Raw genomic sequence first — 19,071 nt, 5'->3', positions numbered from 1 at the left:
GCTGGCCATCTTTATGTCTATTTTGTTCCTCTGCCCATTTTTTAATTGGGTTCTTTGTTTCTTTAGTGTTAAGTTCTATAAATAAATAAATAAATAAATATATATACATATACATATATACACACACACACACACATATATATATATGTTAGTTCTTTATATATTTTAGATATTAACATTAATCCCTTACTGGATATATCATTTGCAAATATCTTCTCCCATTCAGTAGTTTGTCTCTTTGTTTTGTTGACAGTTTCCTTCACTATGCAAAACCTTTTTACTTTGGTGTAGTCCAAACAGTTTATCTTAGTTTTTGTTTCCCTTGCCCAAGGACACAGACCTACAAATATGTTTCTAAGGCCAGTGTCAAAGACACCTCTGCCTATGTTTTCCTCTAGGAGTTTTATGCTTTAGGTCTCACATTTAGGTATTTGATCCATACTAATTTTAGCTTTGAACTTCTGTCACGTAAGTGAAATCTGATGGAACAATGGAGCAGAAGCATGAGCAGAGGAGACACGGTCAGCATGCGTGTCTGCCGCTGTTTCTGGCTGCTGCGTCTGCACTTAGCATGTGTGACGCCCCGTGAGTATAGAGTCCTGGTAAATCTACATGCACGGAAGTTCAGGAAGACTCAAAGTGAGTACAAGGTGAGCAAGTTACATCTACAGTCGAGTAAAGTGACACCTTAGAGAGGCCGCTTTTTCCACCTGAACCAGAATTTGCTTTGAATGTAGAAAGACAGAAACACAAATCATCAAGGACCCTATCAAATTCTTTCTTTTCTTTTCTTTTTTTTTTTTTAGGAAGCAACTTTATTCATGCCAGCATGGCTCAATTGGGTTCGTAACCAAACAACTGAGCCCCCAATGCCACATGGCACAGTTTTTTATAGATTTTACTTTTTTTTTTGTCTCCCATATATGGTAACACACAAACATGCTGTCTGATTAAGTGGTCTCATCATATTCTTTCTTAATCATGTCACTTCTCAGGATTGGCCAACCACTTATGCTGAAAATGATGTCACAGAAGGAAAGGAAAAGTAGGGCAACGCTTAGCTCCTTTTCCTTCAAATCCTTCCTTATTTATCAGGAGAGAATGTTGGTAGAAGGTGCATGTATCAAGAAGTGAAATTAAAAAGCTGAGTTAGTTTTGTGCAGTGATTCCACTGTTCTGGTAAGAACAAAATACATATGCATGTATGAGCTCTGAAATACAAATTGTATATGACTACACTGATTCAGCATACAAGTTAAACACTTCATATTCACACTTACAACTGGCATGAAAACATGTCAGAGACATCCCAAATGTATTTCAGAGTCACCTGGGGAGGCTGGGGTTCTTGGGGTCCACTGAAAACCTACTGAAGCAGAATTTGGAAGTGGCTTGGGGGGCGAGGGGAGGGTTAAAGCTCTTCAATGTGATTCTGATAGAGTCGATCCATAAACCAGCCTTTGGGAACCACTGCTCTAGGATGATGAACCGTTAAAGCCACATAGGTTTCTGAGGCCCGTCTCAATTCACAAGAAGAATCCATTCAAACTCTACAAATGTTATGCACGACCCCTGGACAAACTCTCTTTCTGGGGTCTGTAAAAGACTTCCTAACACTCAGAGTGAAATTAATGATCTTTCGTTATCTGGAGGAAAGACGTGACTTTCAAAACTGTAACTATGGAAGAATTTCTAGCATCTATATAATACACATATAAAAGCGTATACACCTTTGTGACAGACATTTCACATCTCGCAAGGAGTGAACGGGCGGCAGGATGCTTCCCCCGGTGACACAAGAAACCTCGGTCCAGATACATACATACCTCTGCTATCTGATCTTCCACGGACGCACAGAGAAGGGCCTGCCCATCGCAGCCACCTCAGTGATGCTGCTTTCTGATTAGATGCTGGAACTGCCAAGTACTGCTGCTCCCAGAGCAGTTACAAAAGGAGTTGGAACAGCTCCCCTCCTCTGAAGCAATAGCCTTGATGGGCTAAACCCTCTACTCCACCCACCCCTCCAAAGGAAAAACACAGAAGGTGCTGGTAGCCGACTTTGACTACCCTGAAACTTCCACCTCACGGCATATTTTAAAAGAACCAAAAGTAGGCCTTCCAGCCAATGAGTGACCACTCCCTAAGAAGACATCTCACGCAGACCCAGTCTGAGGCCCTCAAGACAGCTAGGCCTGTGCAGGCCAAGCTCCTTCTTGGAGAACTACCCCCCGCCCCCATTCTGACGAGGCTGTCGATCCAGATATCACATGCACCCCAGCATGAGGACAGAAATGAGACCTCTGTTAGCAGCAGGGCCTTCCCGCTGGCCCTCCGGGATGACTGAGTCCACATCACAGAAAATGCAGGTAACGCTCAAAGGCCAAAAAAGTTAGCTACGCCTTTCAGAGAGAACCAGTGTTATTGTGCATATCCTTCTCGACACACACATACACACACACGCGCATACATGACTGAATACACGGGTTTGAAGTCCACGTTTTACCTGAATACGCCTTGAGCATTTTCCCAAGAGATGGACCATTCTTCTACAATTTGCCGTTTATCATCTGCGACAGCATGCCCTTAGATGAGCTATTGCAGCCTGCTCCCCACTGTTGAGCGTGTACATCGCTCTGACTTTTCATTATTGTAAATAATGCTCCGATTGCTCTATCTGCTTGATCTTCAAGGCAAAGCCTGTCTTCTCCTGACACAAGACACTGTTCTTAGTCCTTTACCATTCTGTAAAACTGACCCCTACTGTCAGCACTCTCCGAAGGAGAAGGAATGCTTCCAGGTTTGGAGGGAAGGGGGGTTTCAATCAAGCCTGATCGACCCCCGAATTTCTCCTTCACCAGAAGCGAAAGGGATCTGAATGTTCTTGTAGAACAGAACCTGGGTTTTTTGTAGGGCACGAGCATGGGTATAAAGAAAAGGGGCGTACCAAATTACAACATATACAAATCTCCTTTTTACCTGTGATGAAGGAGAACAACTTTTGTCTATTTTAGCACATAAAGACACGACCTGTGTGCTTGTGCTACATTTAACCTAAGATAAACCCCCGAATTCTCCCACATCTGACCCGTGCTCTCTCTGGGCTGTGCAAGGGTACCATCTTGTGGCTGATACAAAAGATCATCAGAAGACACTTAGCTTCCTAGCGTGTGATCGTATGAGAAATACCAGCTAAGTACAACAGCAAGACCCTCTTTAACAAAATGTTTGCTTCTACAGGAACAGAATATACACGTCACCGTTTATTGGCTTTTTCAAAAATGTGTGCATATACAGCAAATGCTCAGAGAGCTTCCTGTCCCCAAGTGATACCATTCCGATATGAGCCGAAGTGTTTCAGAACCTTCTAAACACTAATACTTGAGAGAAAAAAATGACATTGTGAGTATTTAGCTCTCTGGTTTTGACAAGAAGTCATTTATTTAAAAAAAAAAAAAAGGGGGGGGGGCGCCTGGGTGGCTCAGTCGGTTAAGCGTCCGACTTCAGCTCAGGTCATGATCTCACACTCCGTGAGTTCGAGCCCCTCGTCAGGCTCTGCACCAACAACTCAGAGCCTGGAACCTGCTTCGGATTCTGTGTCTCCCTCTCTCTGCCCCTCTCCTGTTCGGGCTCTGTCTCTCTCTCAAAAAAAAAAAAAAAAAAAAAAAAAAAAAAGATTAAATAAATAAATAATGGACCAGGGAGTAGGGTCCGGGTGGATCCATGATTTAAAAAATAAATAAATAAATACATATATACATACAAACTCTGGAGTAGTGAAAAGATCACAAGAGCAGGTGTTAGAGTAACCAGGCTGTAATCCTGGCTGCATAAGTTTCAGAGATCTTGGGTCACTTAACTCGCTAGTTCCTGATCCTTCCTCTGGAAAAGGGAAAGACTACGTCTCACAGAGATGCTGAGGTCACACGCAGCAGCACTGGAGTCAGCTAAAGCAGCAGACAGAATGGAAAGCCTTATTACATCCATTCAGAACAGCTGGATTAGCAACCGGGCTTGCTCTAAAGAAATAATTTAGCCTTGCTCCTTAAATATTCTCAGATATGATCCAACCAGAGAGACCGTCCCTCAAAGAGGGGCAACGGGTTCCGCTCAGAGGAAGTCAGGAGGGAAAGGGGTCAGCAAGGAAAGGTTCAGAAAGAAAAACTGAGCATCTTTTAGGTGTCAAGCACCTGAAGTGTTAGGAGAATCTGCAGAGGATTTTCAGAGGCTGAAGACAGTTATTCTAAACACAAACCTTTAAAAAAGCAACGGGTTACAATGTCCAGTAAAATGCTGGACCTGTGACAGCTTGGAGCCTGGAGCCTGCTTCAGATTCTCTGTCTCTCTCTCTCTCTCTCTCTCTCTCTGCCCCTCCCCTGCTTGTGCTCTCTCTCTCTCTCAAAAATAAACATTTTAAAAAATGATAATAAGTAATAAATTAAATAAAATCCTGGATCTCTGCTCTCTAAGCACAAGAGCAACAGAAGAAATCACAAAAGACAAGACTGACCTACTTCCTTCTCTTTACTGTTATACTTCATAAGCCAAAGGTCCAAACACAAACTGAAAGACAGCAAATTTTATTTTTTTAAGTCATTTGCAACACATGACAGTAGGGCTCATGTAACTGGTTTGTTTAGCACTAATATGCCAAAGGGTATAGATGTAAGTATACGCCTTATAAGAGAAGAAATATAATTTCTTAAACCATATGAAAAAGAAAGCTCAACCTTTTGTAGCCAAATAAGTACAGGGGGCACCTGGGTGGCTCAGTTGGTTAAGCGTCCGACTCTGGCTCAAGTCATGATCTCGCGGTTCATGAGTTCAAGCCCGGCATAGGGCTCTCTGTTGTCAGCGTAAAGCCCACTTGGGATCCTCTGTCTCCCTCTCTCTCTGCCCCACCCACATTCGTTCCCTCTTTCTCTCAAAAATAAGCTTTTAAAAAACAATAAAAATTTTTAAAAATTAAAACTACTAGATACTATTTTGCACCTATCAGACACAAAAACAAAAAAAAAATTTTTTATACCCAATGCTGAAAAAGCTGTATTGAGACAGTCATGAATCCCTGCTAGAAGAGGATACAGGCACAATCTTTCCAGGAAGCATTTTGGCAACGAGCATCAAGATGCTTACAGATGTGCATGTTCTCTGAGTCATCACTGATTCTACTGCTGGAGTCTGAATAGTGCAAAGGACAAGAGTGCAGGCTCTAAGCCAGGTCACCTGAAACTCTCCCAGCCCCACCGCTTACTGGCTAAACAACCGGGCAAGAAAATACCTAACTTCTTTGTGCCTCAGATTCCTCATCCGTAAAATAAGGTCATCATGTTACCCTATTTCACCAAGTGCTATGAAGATTATACCGGTAAATGTAAGCCACCTAGAATACGGCTGGTACACCATAAGATGTATTACTATTATTAATATTATTGCTATTTTCATCATTGGAAGAATCCAGCAGTAATCTGGAAGTTGCACTGGTCGAGGACACATGTACTGAGTAGTATTTTTGGTTGGGCAATGGAGTACACAACAGTTATTGTCTCTGACTTAAAAAGCTCATTACACAGCTGCAAAAAAACAAAAACGAAAACAGAAAACTACACGTCTATGAAGTAAAAGACTGAATAGCATACTGTGGATTACCGTCAGTAAAACTTATCTTTATGAGGCTTAATTTCTTCATCTGGTGTATGGATATATCACAGATCCCTTAAGAGGATCAGAATAGTCCTGAATACGAGGTAGTTTTGGAAATAGTAAAGTAATATGTAAATGCTAGTTATTATTATTTGTTAGGGTCTACAGAAGGTCAATTATGAAAATAATTTTAATATTCACTGAACATTTGCTATGTGCTAGATATTGTATACACATTATCTCACATAACTCCTTAAAAGCTACCTGGTTTACAATACAAAAGTACACAATGCCAATTAAATTAGAATTTCAGATAAATAATGAATAATTCTTTTAGTATAAACATGTCCAAAATGCAATTCTTCAGTGTTTATCTGAACTATTTGAAACATACTTGTATTAAAAATTATTTGTTGTTTATCTGAAACATTTGAAATGTACTTATACTAAAAACTTATTTGCTGTTTACCTGAAATTAAAATTTACCTGGGCATCCTGTAAATCCCACATCCTTGCAACCCCACATCGATCCTATGAAATAAAGACAATAATTATATACATGAGAGAGAGTCAGAAACAATTTTAGTTGGTACAGTGACAGATCACCCATCACTCCTACTATGGATCAGAAAGAGAAAGAAGTGTTAAGTCAAAAAGCAGAACAAGAAAGCCCAGAAATTATTTCCCCGTTCTCACTGCTGTGTTATCGTTGCTTAAAATGTTACAATTTCTCAGAATACATTAAGCCCAAATTCAAATACTAAACATAAAAACATGTTGCAAAGCCAAATCTAAATGACTTTGGAATTATCAGCCATTTTGGAAGATTGACAATATCCGTCCCTTCTTTTAGTGCGAATTATCTAGAGATGGGAGAATAAACATGTAAATGCTTATAAGCTGTTTTGAGTTGATGAGGTTTCAGGTTCTGGGAGCAAAACCTCGGGTTGCTTCATTTCTATTGGACGGTGGCAATTGACTTGTTTTCTGCTGTTTCAGTGGACCTTGAAATTATCATGACTGTTTGCTTCAGTCACATCAGTGTGCGTCATCCCTCACCATTTGCAATGAGCACCACTCAGGGAATAAACTGTTAATTCACAGCGGCCTTGGTGATGAGAGAGGCATTTTCCAACATATTTTTGCTCTTGGAGAAAAGATGTCACTTTACTTTTGCAAAAGGCAGGTGCCAATATTCAGTATGTGTCACGGTACATTGCAAAGGGTGGAATCAAGAGTGTGTGTGTGTACGTCCTGTAACACTAATACCAATCAAAAAAGAGAGAGAGAGAGAGAGACAGAGAGATCTGAACTGGCTTCCGATCTCAACTCTAGAATTAACTAGTCGTGTGACCTTCAACTAGTCCCTTACTCTTTCTGAGCCCAATTTTCACCATCCATAGCCTGACATCAATATCTGCTCTACTCCACAGGAGTACTTTGGCGCAAGGTTGCAAATCTAGAAAGCATCCTGGCTGTGTGCTACTAAGAGAAGAAAGATTATAACTGGTTCAAAGCAAAGTGATTTCAGAAACAAGAGGCAAACTTCAAATCATTACTGCCCATCTGCAAAGTCTGATAATACAGTATTCCCTTAAAGACAATACTTTTAAAAGCACCAAAGGAGATGAGAATAAAAATGTCAGAGCTGAAGGCAAAGGTCTCTATCAGTGCATCTCTCTTTAATGTGATCAGTCATCCAGGGAATCTGTTAAACATGTGTATTTCTGGGCCACACACCAGAGATCATAAATCAGTAGAACTGGGGTTAGCCAAAGAATCTGCATATTTAATAAGCTCCCTGGGTGATTGAGAAGCAGGTGGTCTATTTAAAACACTTGGAGAAACACTGGTCATTATCAATCAAATACAAACACATAGTTAAGGTTTTTAAAGACAATAAAGTAAAACGAAACTGGTAGAAAGCAAAAAGTAGACTTGATTCAATATAAAGTTCTGGAACAGGAGAGACAAGACATCCCAACAGTAGGGCAGGAGAGAGGAAGTCACAGCGTATCTATTCTCTCAAAATGTCTCTCAGGTTGATCTACAAGAGCCAGCTGGTGAAGATGATGGAGGAAAATGGGCAAACCGAAGAGTCAAAGAGGCAATACAAATTGGAAGAAAAACAGGGGAAGACAGAAATTGCCACAGGATACACAGTCTTTGGAATAGTAGTGCTGTTGAGTCCTACAAATATGGGAGAGATTCAGGACAGTCACTGGTCAGAGGAGAAAAGCAATTCATCGAAAAGGAGGTTAAACAGTAAAAACATCACTGTCCTTATAAGAAAATGATATACAATGTTCATGGAAAGGTTGTTGGTGTGAAATAAATCAAAGTATGTTCAACATGAAATTACCTTTTAAAAATATCCCACGAGAATTTCAGGAGATGAAAAAGTACTTTGAAAAGCAGAAAGGGGGCACCTGGGTGGCTCAGTCAGTTAAGTGTCCAACTTCGGCTCAGGTCATGGTCTCCCAGTTTGCGAGTTCAAGCCCCACGTTGGGCTCTGCACTGACAGCTCAGAGCCTGGAGCCTGCTTCAGATTCTGTCTCCCTCTCTCTCTCTCTCTGCCCCTCCCCCATTCTTACTCTGTCCCTATCACCCAAATATAAACATTTTAAAAATTAAAAAAAAATAAAATCATAAAGAATAAATGATACAGTTATTATTTGTAGTATTTTTTGTGACTATCAAATTCATTCACTGCTTGTGTGCTTTGGAAGCTAGCTAAGGAGGGCTGTATGGTATTATCTTTGGATCCCTAGTGCCTACCACAGTGTCTAACATATAACAGGCACTAACCAGGTGGATCAGTGGGTGGATGGGTAGATGGACGGGTGAGTGAATCAGGTTAACACAAAAGACGAGGGAAGAGGTGCAAGTTCACATGGCATTCACCAAACTTCACAAGCGTCATTCTCTACTTGGATGGCACTGCCCAGTTGTTGTCACAAGACTTGGGCACATTTTAGTACTAAACCCTGCTGGCAGTCATGCATGAACCTCTGACTGAGGTGTGTTTATGGTCTTCCTGAAGGAAGTACATCTTGATTCATTTAACCTGATGTGTCCGTTGCCTAATTGCTGTCCCCCAGCTCCACACCTACCTTCTTCCATCAATTCTGTATGGCTGGGTCTTGCTTACTACAAACTCCATCCCCCAGACTCCCCCAGGAGCTGGTTTTCTGTTAAATTCTAGCAAGAGAAAGAGACATTATTTCCTTCTCATATTCTTTTGCTTCTGGTGTTTCTGGAAACAGCTGCAGCCTGTCCGTGATCTAAGCTCCTGCTGTAACTGCCCTTCTTTAGTGGTCCACGTACTGGCCAGGGAGACCATTCTCTGCAGTCCTCGTACTGGCGACATGGAACCCCTAGAAACTCGCTCTTGGGCTTTTATAACAATCTCTGTTCCCTTTTATTTCCCTAGTCCCCAGAATTACTAGCTGCTTCCTACAGATACCTACTTCTCTGAGTATTATTCTATTCACTTCTCAAATCCCCTTCTTCTCTTTAGCTCTTCCAACCCTTCAAACATCCATAAAACCAACACGTGTATTAAATTCCCCCTATTTGAAAATTCTTTTGAAACAGAACTGGTTTGTTTTTCTGCCCATACTCTGACTGATACACTTGGTAAAAACCGGGGTTTTTTTTTTTTTTTAATGTAATAGGATTACACTAGGTATTGAAAGCACAGGTTCCAGAACATTTAATTTGTTCCCTAAGGGTCCAGAATAGAAACTGAAATTAAATTGTAGAATTAGATTATCGTGAAATCGCATATATAGGGGATAAAATGCCTTCCCCTTATCCTGGAGTGGCTCCTTGTTTTGATTACTTTACTATTGTTATTTTGCAACCCCTTTGCTTTTTTACACAGACCTACAGTTATCTCCTCCTCCTGGAAGCCTCACCTGATTACCCCAGCTAACCTTGATCTAACTTGATCTTACTCTGAATTCTTTTGGTTCTTCGGTTCTCTGATTTAGTGACTATTTCTCTGGGTATGTTATCAGGCAGTCTTGCCCTGACTCACTCCCCACACCCAAGCAATCATAGGAATTCTCAGAAAAACTGGTACAGATACAAAGACCTCACTCCCCCTCCTAACCTCCTCAACCAGAATTTCTGGAGGAAACCAGGAGGCAGGGTAGAGAAGGCATATATATGTTTTTTACATTCCTCAGATAATACACCCCTCAAGATCAGGGCCCTTCCATTTCTCATGCAGCATTTACTGTGCCTAACACAGTTTCAGCGGATGCAGTAAAAATATGTCCCTTTTTCCAATGAAGTGACTGAGTGAAGATTCCTAGGAAGACCAGGTGGTGTCACTCCTGCCTAATTAATATTTCTGGGCCAATGAAAAGCATCTCATGTAGCAAAATTTGATCTTCCCTGGACACAATGGCTCTGTACCTGAATCCACCCTTCCATTGGTTTTGTGGCCTCAGAGAGAACTGCATAAACTTCACCAAGAAAACAGAGCAAAACGTCAACAATGCAGACAACTCTGGGTTCTCTGAAAAGAAGTGATGGCAAGTGCTGAGACTGCTAGACTTCCTGCCAGAAGGTAAGCCTCCCCCTGCCCCTGAGGCCTGAGAGCTCACTGCATTAGGTTCTGGGCATTAGCATTCTAGAGAGCAAGCTTAGGAAACAAATGCTTAGTGAGCTAGCGAGGAAACACCAAACAGACTGCATTTTTATTCACCTCCTGCAACCCCATTCGTTTTCAATGACATCTGGAGTTGTTATTTGAAAATTTCATTTTCCTTTTACGTCTACTACTCTCACGTTGTGGACTTAAATTATTCCTCATTGCTAGATGAGCAACCCAATCTAGGTTTACCGTGAGCCATTTATTAGGCGACTTCTATGGCGATATACAACCCTCACCTATGACAGAAGCTGTTTAGTAACTACTTCCAATTACTAACAGGCTGAGAATGGCATGTTTTCCAAAAGCGGTTTCCACACAAACTCAGACCTAACTACATTTTAACATTTCTGAATTCGAATTATCCAGTTGTATTAAAAACCCATGAAGATGGTTAAAAGGAAACGAACTCTAGATTTATGGGTCCAAAGGGGGCCTCCAAATGTCCCCTATAACCCTTCTTAGGTTACACCTTGATCTCCCCCATTTGAGCATCTACCTCCAGAAGAGGCACATTTGGATAATCAGCCCTTTCTTCACACTAAGTGACCACCAAATTATTGTGTTCACAGACTTAAATTTCAATGAAGAGGGAAGTACTGAATGGCGAACAAATCTCCAGTAGTAGAAACTGCACCCCCCCCCCATTCTTCACTAGCTGGGTGGTCCTTGAATCCCTAACCATCCCTACACCCCTCTCCTTCAAACCTACCGCCTACACTGCCCCTGCTTTCCCAGCGAACAGCCAGCTTATGCTAACATTTCGTAATAACCTGCTGGAGTCTGTGTATCCTTTGCTGCCAGCCAATCAACCATTACAGCTATAGGGCATCCAGCTTGTTTCCTCTGTTCCCCACTTAACGCTGAAAAAGCTGTGCACATTTGGGGTTACCAGCTATCGTCCAACACTCTGTTCAGGGGCTGTGTCAAAGATGTTTCGAAGTTTTCCTCCCACTTTGTGGGACACATACTTAGTGGCGAACTCAGGTTGCGGAAACTTGATGACTTCTGGGTTTCAGTAATTGGGGGGGGGGAGGGGAAAGGGGCGCTTAGAAACAGCCGCCATGCTGCCAGGCAACAAATATGGAAGCAGCTGTTTAGACAATACTCTTCATTTGGCCAGGACTCACAATCATGGGAAAAGAACTTTCTAGAGACTCCATATGACAATGAAAGTTAAGTTTCTAAGATGCCAATATCAGCTCTGCATTCTTTAACAAGGACTACTGCCCACGGTCAAGTGTGTGCCAGCAACAATGCAATTCGTTCCTCCTTCCCTGCCATCTTGTTTTCCTTCCTTCCTTCTTTCCTTTCTTGTTCTCCTGTTACAAACTTCTTTCTTAACCTTTACAAACTTCTTTCTGAGAAGTCTGTAACGCCAGCTGGTTACTATCTACCAACTTGTGGGTCCTCCTCTTACCACGACCCCTTCCCCCTCACTCCCACCCACTCAACCTCCACCCACCAACACAACCCTGGTGTTCAAAACACGTCATATGAGAGACTTTGCATTCCTTGTACCAGAACTGGAAAACTGAGCCTCAATCGAAGTGCTGTGGCACAACACTGGGTTGTGACCGTTAACCACTATTTGAGATCACGTGGCAACGTCCGGCTCCTCCCATTTCCTGATATTGCCCTGCAGAGAGCCAGAAACCAAGGGCAGGCCTCGGCCTTTTCGAAGACGCTTGCAGAATGGCAATGGAGTAAGAGATCTGGAAGTGTGTTTCCAATTTCTAAATAAAGAAAACTCTCCGGACACGCATCAGGGACAGTGTACTGTCCCCGGTGAAGTGACAGCAGCTAGAGTAACATTCGTCGCAGTTTGACAGGTCTGTTTCTGCAATCCCTTGCGCCCCCCACACTCATTTTCTCCTCCGCCTCCCTCTGCAAACAAAAACTAAAGAGATTCCCAAAAGCCCAAAGATAGGACCTGCTACCTGCTACTCAATCGCTACGCCTTCAAAGCCATAGAGATGTTAGGTTCCTTCATGCACTTTAGACCTGGCCTGGGATTCTCTCCCTCTCTCTCTCTCTCTCTCAAAAATAAATAAATACTAAAAAATTTTTTTCTAAAGTTGAGTCCTATGGGAATAAAAAGCAGAGCACAAAGAATATAATCAATGATATTTTAACAGCTGTGTAATGGGATAGATGGTAGCTATTACTAGTGAACATAGCATAACGCATCAACTTGTCAAATCACTGAGTTGTACATCTGAAACGAATTTAACATTGTGGGTCAACTATACCTCCTCCCCAGGAAAGAAAAGAAAGAAAAGAAAGAAAAGAAAAGAAAAGAAAAGAAAAGAAAAGAAAAGAAAAGAAAAGTTGAGTCATGCCCCTGACACCATAAAAATCCTAGAAGGAAAACACAGGCAGTAATCTCCTAGACTTGGATCTTGGCAACGATTTTCTAAACCTGACTCGACTTCACAAGCAAAGGCAACAAAAGCAAAAATAAACAAACAGGATGACATCAAGCGAAAAAGTTTCTGCACAGCAAATGAAAGCATCAACAAAATGAAAAGGCAACCGGCTGAATGGGAGAAAGCATTTATAAATCACGTATCTGATAAGCAGTAAATACCCAAACTTTACAAAGAAATCATACAAATTTACAGCAAGAAGACAAACCATTTAAAATTCTCAGTGTCACTAATCATCAGGGAAATGTAAATTGAAACCACCACAAGGTATCACCTCACACCTGTCAGATTGGCTGTTATCAAAGACAAGAAATAACATGTGCTGGGCCGGGTACGGATAAAAGGGAAAAGCTGTGGGCCGTTGGTGGAATGTAAATTAGTACAACCACTATGGAAAATAGGATGGGGTTCCTCAAAAAATCAAAAATTAAAAATACAAATACTGTATCATTCTACTTCTGGGTATTCATCTGAAGAAAACAAAAACACTAATTCCAAAAGATGGATAGATTCTTCAATGTTCACTGCAGCATTACTGACCACAGTCAAGATGTGGCAGTAACCTAAGTGTCGATTGATGAACGAATGGATCAAGGAATTGTTGTATATACATACACATATACGCAATGGAATATTATTCAGCCATAAAAAAGAATGGAATCTTGGGGCACCTGGGTGGCTCAGTCAGTTAAGCGTCCGACTTCAGCTCAGGTCATGATCTCGGGATTCATGAGTTCGAGCCCTGTGTCGGGCTCTGACACAGGCTCTGACACAGCTGTCAGGCTGACAGCTCAGAGCCTAGAGCCTACTTCTGATTCTGTGTTTCCCACTCTCTGCCCCTCCCCAGCTCAGGCTCGGTCTCCCTCTCTAACAATAAATAAACATTTAAAAAAATTAAAAAAAAAAAAGAATGGAATCTTGCCATTTACAACAACATGGATGGATCTTAAGGGCATTATGCCAAGTGAAACAAGGCAAAGAAAGACAAACGCCGTATGATCTCACTTACATGTGGAATCTAAAAAACAAACAAAAAAACAAGCACACACATACAGAGAACAGATTGGTGACTGTCAGGGTGGGGGTGGGGGGGGTGAAAGGGGTCAAAAGGTACAAATTTCCAGTTATAAAATAAGTCAGTCACAGGGATGTCACGTACAGCATAGTGACTATAGTTAACAATACTGTATTATGTATTTGAAAGTTGCTAAGAAAATAAGTCTTAAAAGCACTCACCATAAGAAAAACATGTTTTGAAGCTTTGTATGGTGGCAGAGAATAACTAGAGGTACTGTGGTAACCATTTTGCAACGTCAGCAAATTACCGAATCATTATGTTGCACAGCGGAAACTAATATAATGTTATATGTCAATTACACCTTAGTAAAAAAAAAAAAAAAATTAAAAAAAAAAGAAATTGAGCCTTGCCAAGGTAAAGACAACTGGGAAACATCCTGGGCTTTCCACCTGTTTTCTCTAACAAGGTATCAGGACAACAACAAACAAAAACTCACTGGAACGACTTAGCAGACTGGAGATGGCAAAAGAATCTGCGACCTTTGACACAGATCAATAAAACTTAAGATCAGAGAGGGTAAAAAAAAAAAAAAAAAAAAAAGATTAGCCAGTGATTCCAAAATCTATTCTAATGACTGCTATCCTGCCTCCCTCTAGGGTGCTCCCTCGTGTGGTCTTTTCCCTTTCAAGGAAGCTGTGCCCATACTCCAGAATCCAAAGACTGTGGGGGAAAACAACTTACCTTGTCTGGACATCCCACAGTGCACAGGCCCACTTCAGGCCTTCCAAACGCTGCTGAAATTCATATGAAATATGGGCCTTTACAGTCTGTATCCCCAAAGGCTCTTTGGATATTGAACTAATTAAAAAATTTAGAGCTCAAGACAACGATCTGAACAAAAAAAAATAACCAGCTGAATATACACTCCTTGGTCCTGGATCGATGACAGTATCTGGACTTCCACACAGGACAATCACATCACGTGAAGCCAGAAAACCACACGGTAAAGACGCCTGCCCTCGAGAACTGTACGCAGACTGCACTGGTTCCAAAGTGCGGTGGGTATGCGGTGGATATGTGAACAGAGGTTCAAGTCAGTTCAAATTTATTGAGCACCTACTACATTTCAGGCATTGTTCTACTGATCCTACAAAGGCACACATAAATAGCGCACGTCATCAGAAGTCTGCCTGGGCTCACAAGGAGTCTATCAGGAATGCGCGTCGTGGGAACTTCGCGGGCCGGGTGGGCGTGAGTTCCTGGTGAAAACAGGCACCATCTCCACCTTCGCGGCTTCGAGCTTGCTGGCGGTGACGTTCAGTGCGAGCCCCGTCATCAGGGGTCAGCGGAGGGGCTGAAGCAGCTGGGCCAGTCGAACCCGGCTCCCACCCCGCGCAGAGAGCATCATCAAGGAGCCCGGGGAGCACACCATGGCGGGTGCCGATGAGCTGCACCTATTAGCCTGAACGACCTGGAGGAAGCCCACACCTGCATCGCTACCAAGAAATCCAATCCGGTCGTCTCGTGCTGCAGGACAGTCAGCAAGGCGTTGCACGTGCCGTGTCTCCCCAAGTCCTCCCCACAAGCAAGCACGGTGACTGCGACGCAAGGCGAGGCCCCTCCCCGACGGTGGATCGAGGGCATCGACAAGGCGTGGGCGTCCGCCCGCCAGGAACTCAAGCAGCCGCCCACGCCTGGCTGAGAGCGCGAGTGGGCGATAGCCGAGACCTGCCAGATACTTGACCCCAACACCCTCCCTGGCTTCAGCCAGCGCGCGCTGCGCCTCCCCCCGCCAGCTGGCGGCGCGGCGGCGAAGCCCCAGTGGGCCTGCGCGGAGCAGCCGGCGCTTCGACGTCTGCCACGGGGAGCTGCGCGCAGGCGCCCTCCGGGTCATCGTCACGCCGCGCGGCCTCTACGTAGGCGTGGTGATGGCGCCGCCCCGGCTGGCGGAGCCCGTCGGCCTCGCGGAGACCTCGCGTCAGGATCGGGGGGTTGGCTGCATCTACTGCACCCTGAACGGGGAGCGGAGTCCCAGGTGGCGGGCGCCCGGGTGTTGGTCTTGGACGCCCACCGAGCCCGCTGGCCTCATCGCTGACCTGAGGTCCCACGCGGTGGCCAGGCCTTCCCCTGCTGTGGGTTTGACCTCTGGCAGGTCCCGCCCAGAGGCTCCTCCCCCACGACAGCAGCCCCAGCCAGAGGGTGCCCCGATCGAAGGCATCCTACCCCCGGGGCCCTGGGCGGGACACAGCACAGCACCCCGATCACCCACAGAACAAGCCCATCACGCCCGCAGAGACTGTCCAGACGCAGGGTGCCCCCCCCCCCGACAGTTTTGCGGGGCGCACTCCGTGTCATCGCGCAACGTGAACGCTGGATGCTATTTCCTCCAATATTTATTTCAGGATTGCAAGGGCAAGACGAATGCCCTCAGCAGTGCGGGGGAGGAAGGGATGAGACGCCCAACACTTTTATTTACTTATGTGTGTGTTTATTTCATTTCGTTTCTTCAGAGGGAAACTCAAATGCCCAAAAAATAAGTAAATAAACGCATTAAGAGGTTTATTTGGGTAAATGGCCCCTATTGGATTTTTCCCCCAGAAAAAGAGAAGGAACAAGCAAGCAGGTGGGCTTTTCTGTTTGGACAGAAACTTCAAGGCAGGAAATCTTGTGCCGTGTCACATTGAGCACCTCCAGCTGTGATGGTGCCAGTGGAGTCGTAAATTTGAGATGGCGGTAAAAGGAAAAAGACAATCTGTCCGGGGCGGAGAGACAGGTAAAGAGACAGCATAGCGTGATAAGTGCAACAACACAGAAGGTTGTAAGATGGCGCAGAGACAGGAGTGGTTAACTCCGTGTTGGGATGGAGTATTTCATTCATCCCTTCATTCTGTAAGCATTTCCTGGACACACACTAGGTGCTGCAATGGACAAAAACCCGGACAAATACATTTTCCAGCAGAGAGGAAAAGAGACATTTCAAGCAGAGGAGACCACATACGTGCATAGATGTCTGAAAGATTATGGTGTGTGTGAAGAACTGCAAGACGCTCCAAATGGAGAATAAAAAGTGGAGAAAAGCAGCAGATGTGGCTGAAATGTGCAATTACTCATACTATGGATTGAATGCAATAATTCATACTATATGCAGGAAACAGCATGAGTGAGTTTTGTGGAGGCTCAAACCCCAGACAGTGTTTCTGCATATTAGGTGCTCAGTAAAGTCTTAAGCTTCTAGTAGAGTCTAGGTGCCTGTACCGTGGGAATGCTTAACATTTCTGGCCTCAGCCTGCACCCTTGGAGGTGGGGAGGGCCCTGTTAAGTGGCGCCAGAGAATCCCCTCACTCTCTCTCTAGGGCTGGAGGACCCTCAGCTGGTGGTGTCTCTTCCCCACCCGACGGTCCACCAAGGGGCAGGACAAGTGCCATCAGCTGTAAGCATGGCTACTTCTCCTTATGCTAACTTCCCCACCTTTCCTGAATTCCCCTGGAAGATTTAGGTTATTCTTTTCCTAAAGCATTTCACGTGTGACCCAAAGCAGTAGGAAGTTGGGGGCAGAAACAGAAATTATGCCTTTAAAAAAAAAATAGTGGGGGCGCCTGGGTGGCTCAGTTGGTTAAGCCTCCGACTTCAGCTCAGGTCACAATCTCACGGTCCGGTCCGTGGGTTCGAGCCCCGCGTCGGGCTCTGGACTGATGGCTCAGAGCCTGGAGCCTGCTTCCGATTCTGTGTCTCCCTCTCTCTCTGCCCCTCCCCCGTTCATGCTCTGTCTCTGTCTCAAAAATAAAAATAAACGTTAAAAAAAAAATAGTGAACACTGTTATATCGCAGAAGGAGAACAAGTGTCTATTTGGGCTTTTAGAGAGAAAGTATCTCCAGTAGGCTCGTGCCCTTCCTCACTCTTCCTCGGTTTCCCCTTATTCAGCCCCCACTCCTCCCTGTCTACCTCCCCCTCCCCTTTCTATCACTGCCTCCTCTGCCAGCCACTTCCTGAGTCTGGAATATTCTACAACCTCGAGTTTCAGCTGGATACCAGTCGAGGCTTCCTCTGACCCACCACCCTCCATACACTCCTTCCGTAGGATGCACTCTCTTGTGGAGGGGACATGCCCCGAGGGTACTTCACCTCCAGTGGGCCTGCCCCCAATTTGCTTTCTGACTTTCCTTAAAGACCCAAGAAACCTCATCTGTGAGAGTTGTTTCTTCTAAAGGCTACCCTGTTTATATAAAGAGTGTGTTCTCTTATTAATATAGTTTTAACCTTGCTCCTTGTGAATTAGTAACAATAGACTAGATCTCTCTCCTGGTATGGTCTTTATTAAGTCTTTCCACATTAACTGGAAATTCACTCTGCCTGCATCACCTAAAACAATGGACTGTACTCTAATAGTTTCTTCCTCATTCCCAGGTTTCTTCCTGATAAAAGTCTAAGAGGTAGGTGAGTGTGTGTGTGTGTGTGTGTGTGTGTGTGTGTGTTGGGGTAGGTAAGGTGTGACAGTTGTTGTACCAGATATGTAAATATTTATTTGAAATTTAAACATAATCCCATTTCTCCGTCTCCATTGAGAGCAGGAAAACCAGAGAGAGGCTTGCATTGTTAAAAGGATTTCAGTAAAGCACTTAGCACAAGGAAACACACATTCAATACCTGAAGGCTATTAATCCTACAAAACGTGGATCTCCTTTTGCACCCCTGGGGCCTTAGGATGGGCTGGTCTAGGTAGAACCTATCTCTTCCCTGGCTTAGCTGGGGTTTTATGGCCCCTCTTGGAGAAAAGGGTCTAAAGTCAATTACCTCTCTCAGTACAGCCTGGAACTGATTCTAATAGGAAACACGGTTGCAGCTTTTTTTTTTTTTTTTTTATCAGCTCCCCTCCAAGACTTGAATATGTTCTCTTCTCCCACGATCGCCCCAAAAATGCAACATCCATTGGAAATCTTGAAGCTAAGGCAGGAAGGATACACTTTATGATATACTTTTGTTTCTGGATGAATTAATCATTTACTTCTGTCAGTGGTGGGAGCACCTCAAAGCAGCCCCATTCTCTGAGTCAATACTATGGCACTTAAAGTGACAAATGCAAACACACCCGAGTACACAGAGACGTCGCTTGCCAGAGTGAAATAACTGGAGTAACTGGAAAAAACCCAGAGCTATTTCAGGTCACTATTCCTCCTGAATCATTGCTTCCACTTTATTGCTTACATATTGGAGCTTAATTTGTTTTTTAAAGTGAGGGGGTTTTGGGGGGCAGCTGGGTGGCTCAGTCGGTTAAGCGTCCGACTTAGGCTCAGGTCATGATCTCACGGCTCTTGAGTTCGAG

The 19,071-nt window shown here is 43.9% G+C and overlaps 1 long non-coding RNA gene across 1 annotated transcript; it reads left to right on the top strand.

The window, feature by feature from the left end:
• The first annotated feature begins 15,771 nt into the window (after positions 1-15,771).
• Positions 15,772-16,811, top strand: LOC109275573 (uncharacterized). Its single transcript, XR_002084250.2, has 3 exons — positions 15,772-15,882; positions 16,396-16,523; positions 16,666-16,811. It is a non-coding gene; the product is annotated as an uncharacterized LOC109275573 (long non-coding RNA).
• The last annotated feature ends 2,260 nt before the right edge of the window (positions 16,812-19,071 follow it).

The sequence above is a fragment of the Panthera pardus genome, unplaced genomic scaffold (assembly GCF_024362965.1).
Source record: "Panthera pardus isolate Hobbes unplaced genomic scaffold, ASM2436296v1 HiC_scaffold_20, whole genome shotgun sequence".
NCBI classification, from domain to species: Eukaryota; Metazoa; Chordata; class Mammalia; order Carnivora; family Felidae; genus Panthera; species Panthera pardus.
The sequence above is the reverse complement of the archived record's forward strand: the minus strand, read 5'-3'. Positions and strand labels throughout refer to the sequence as shown.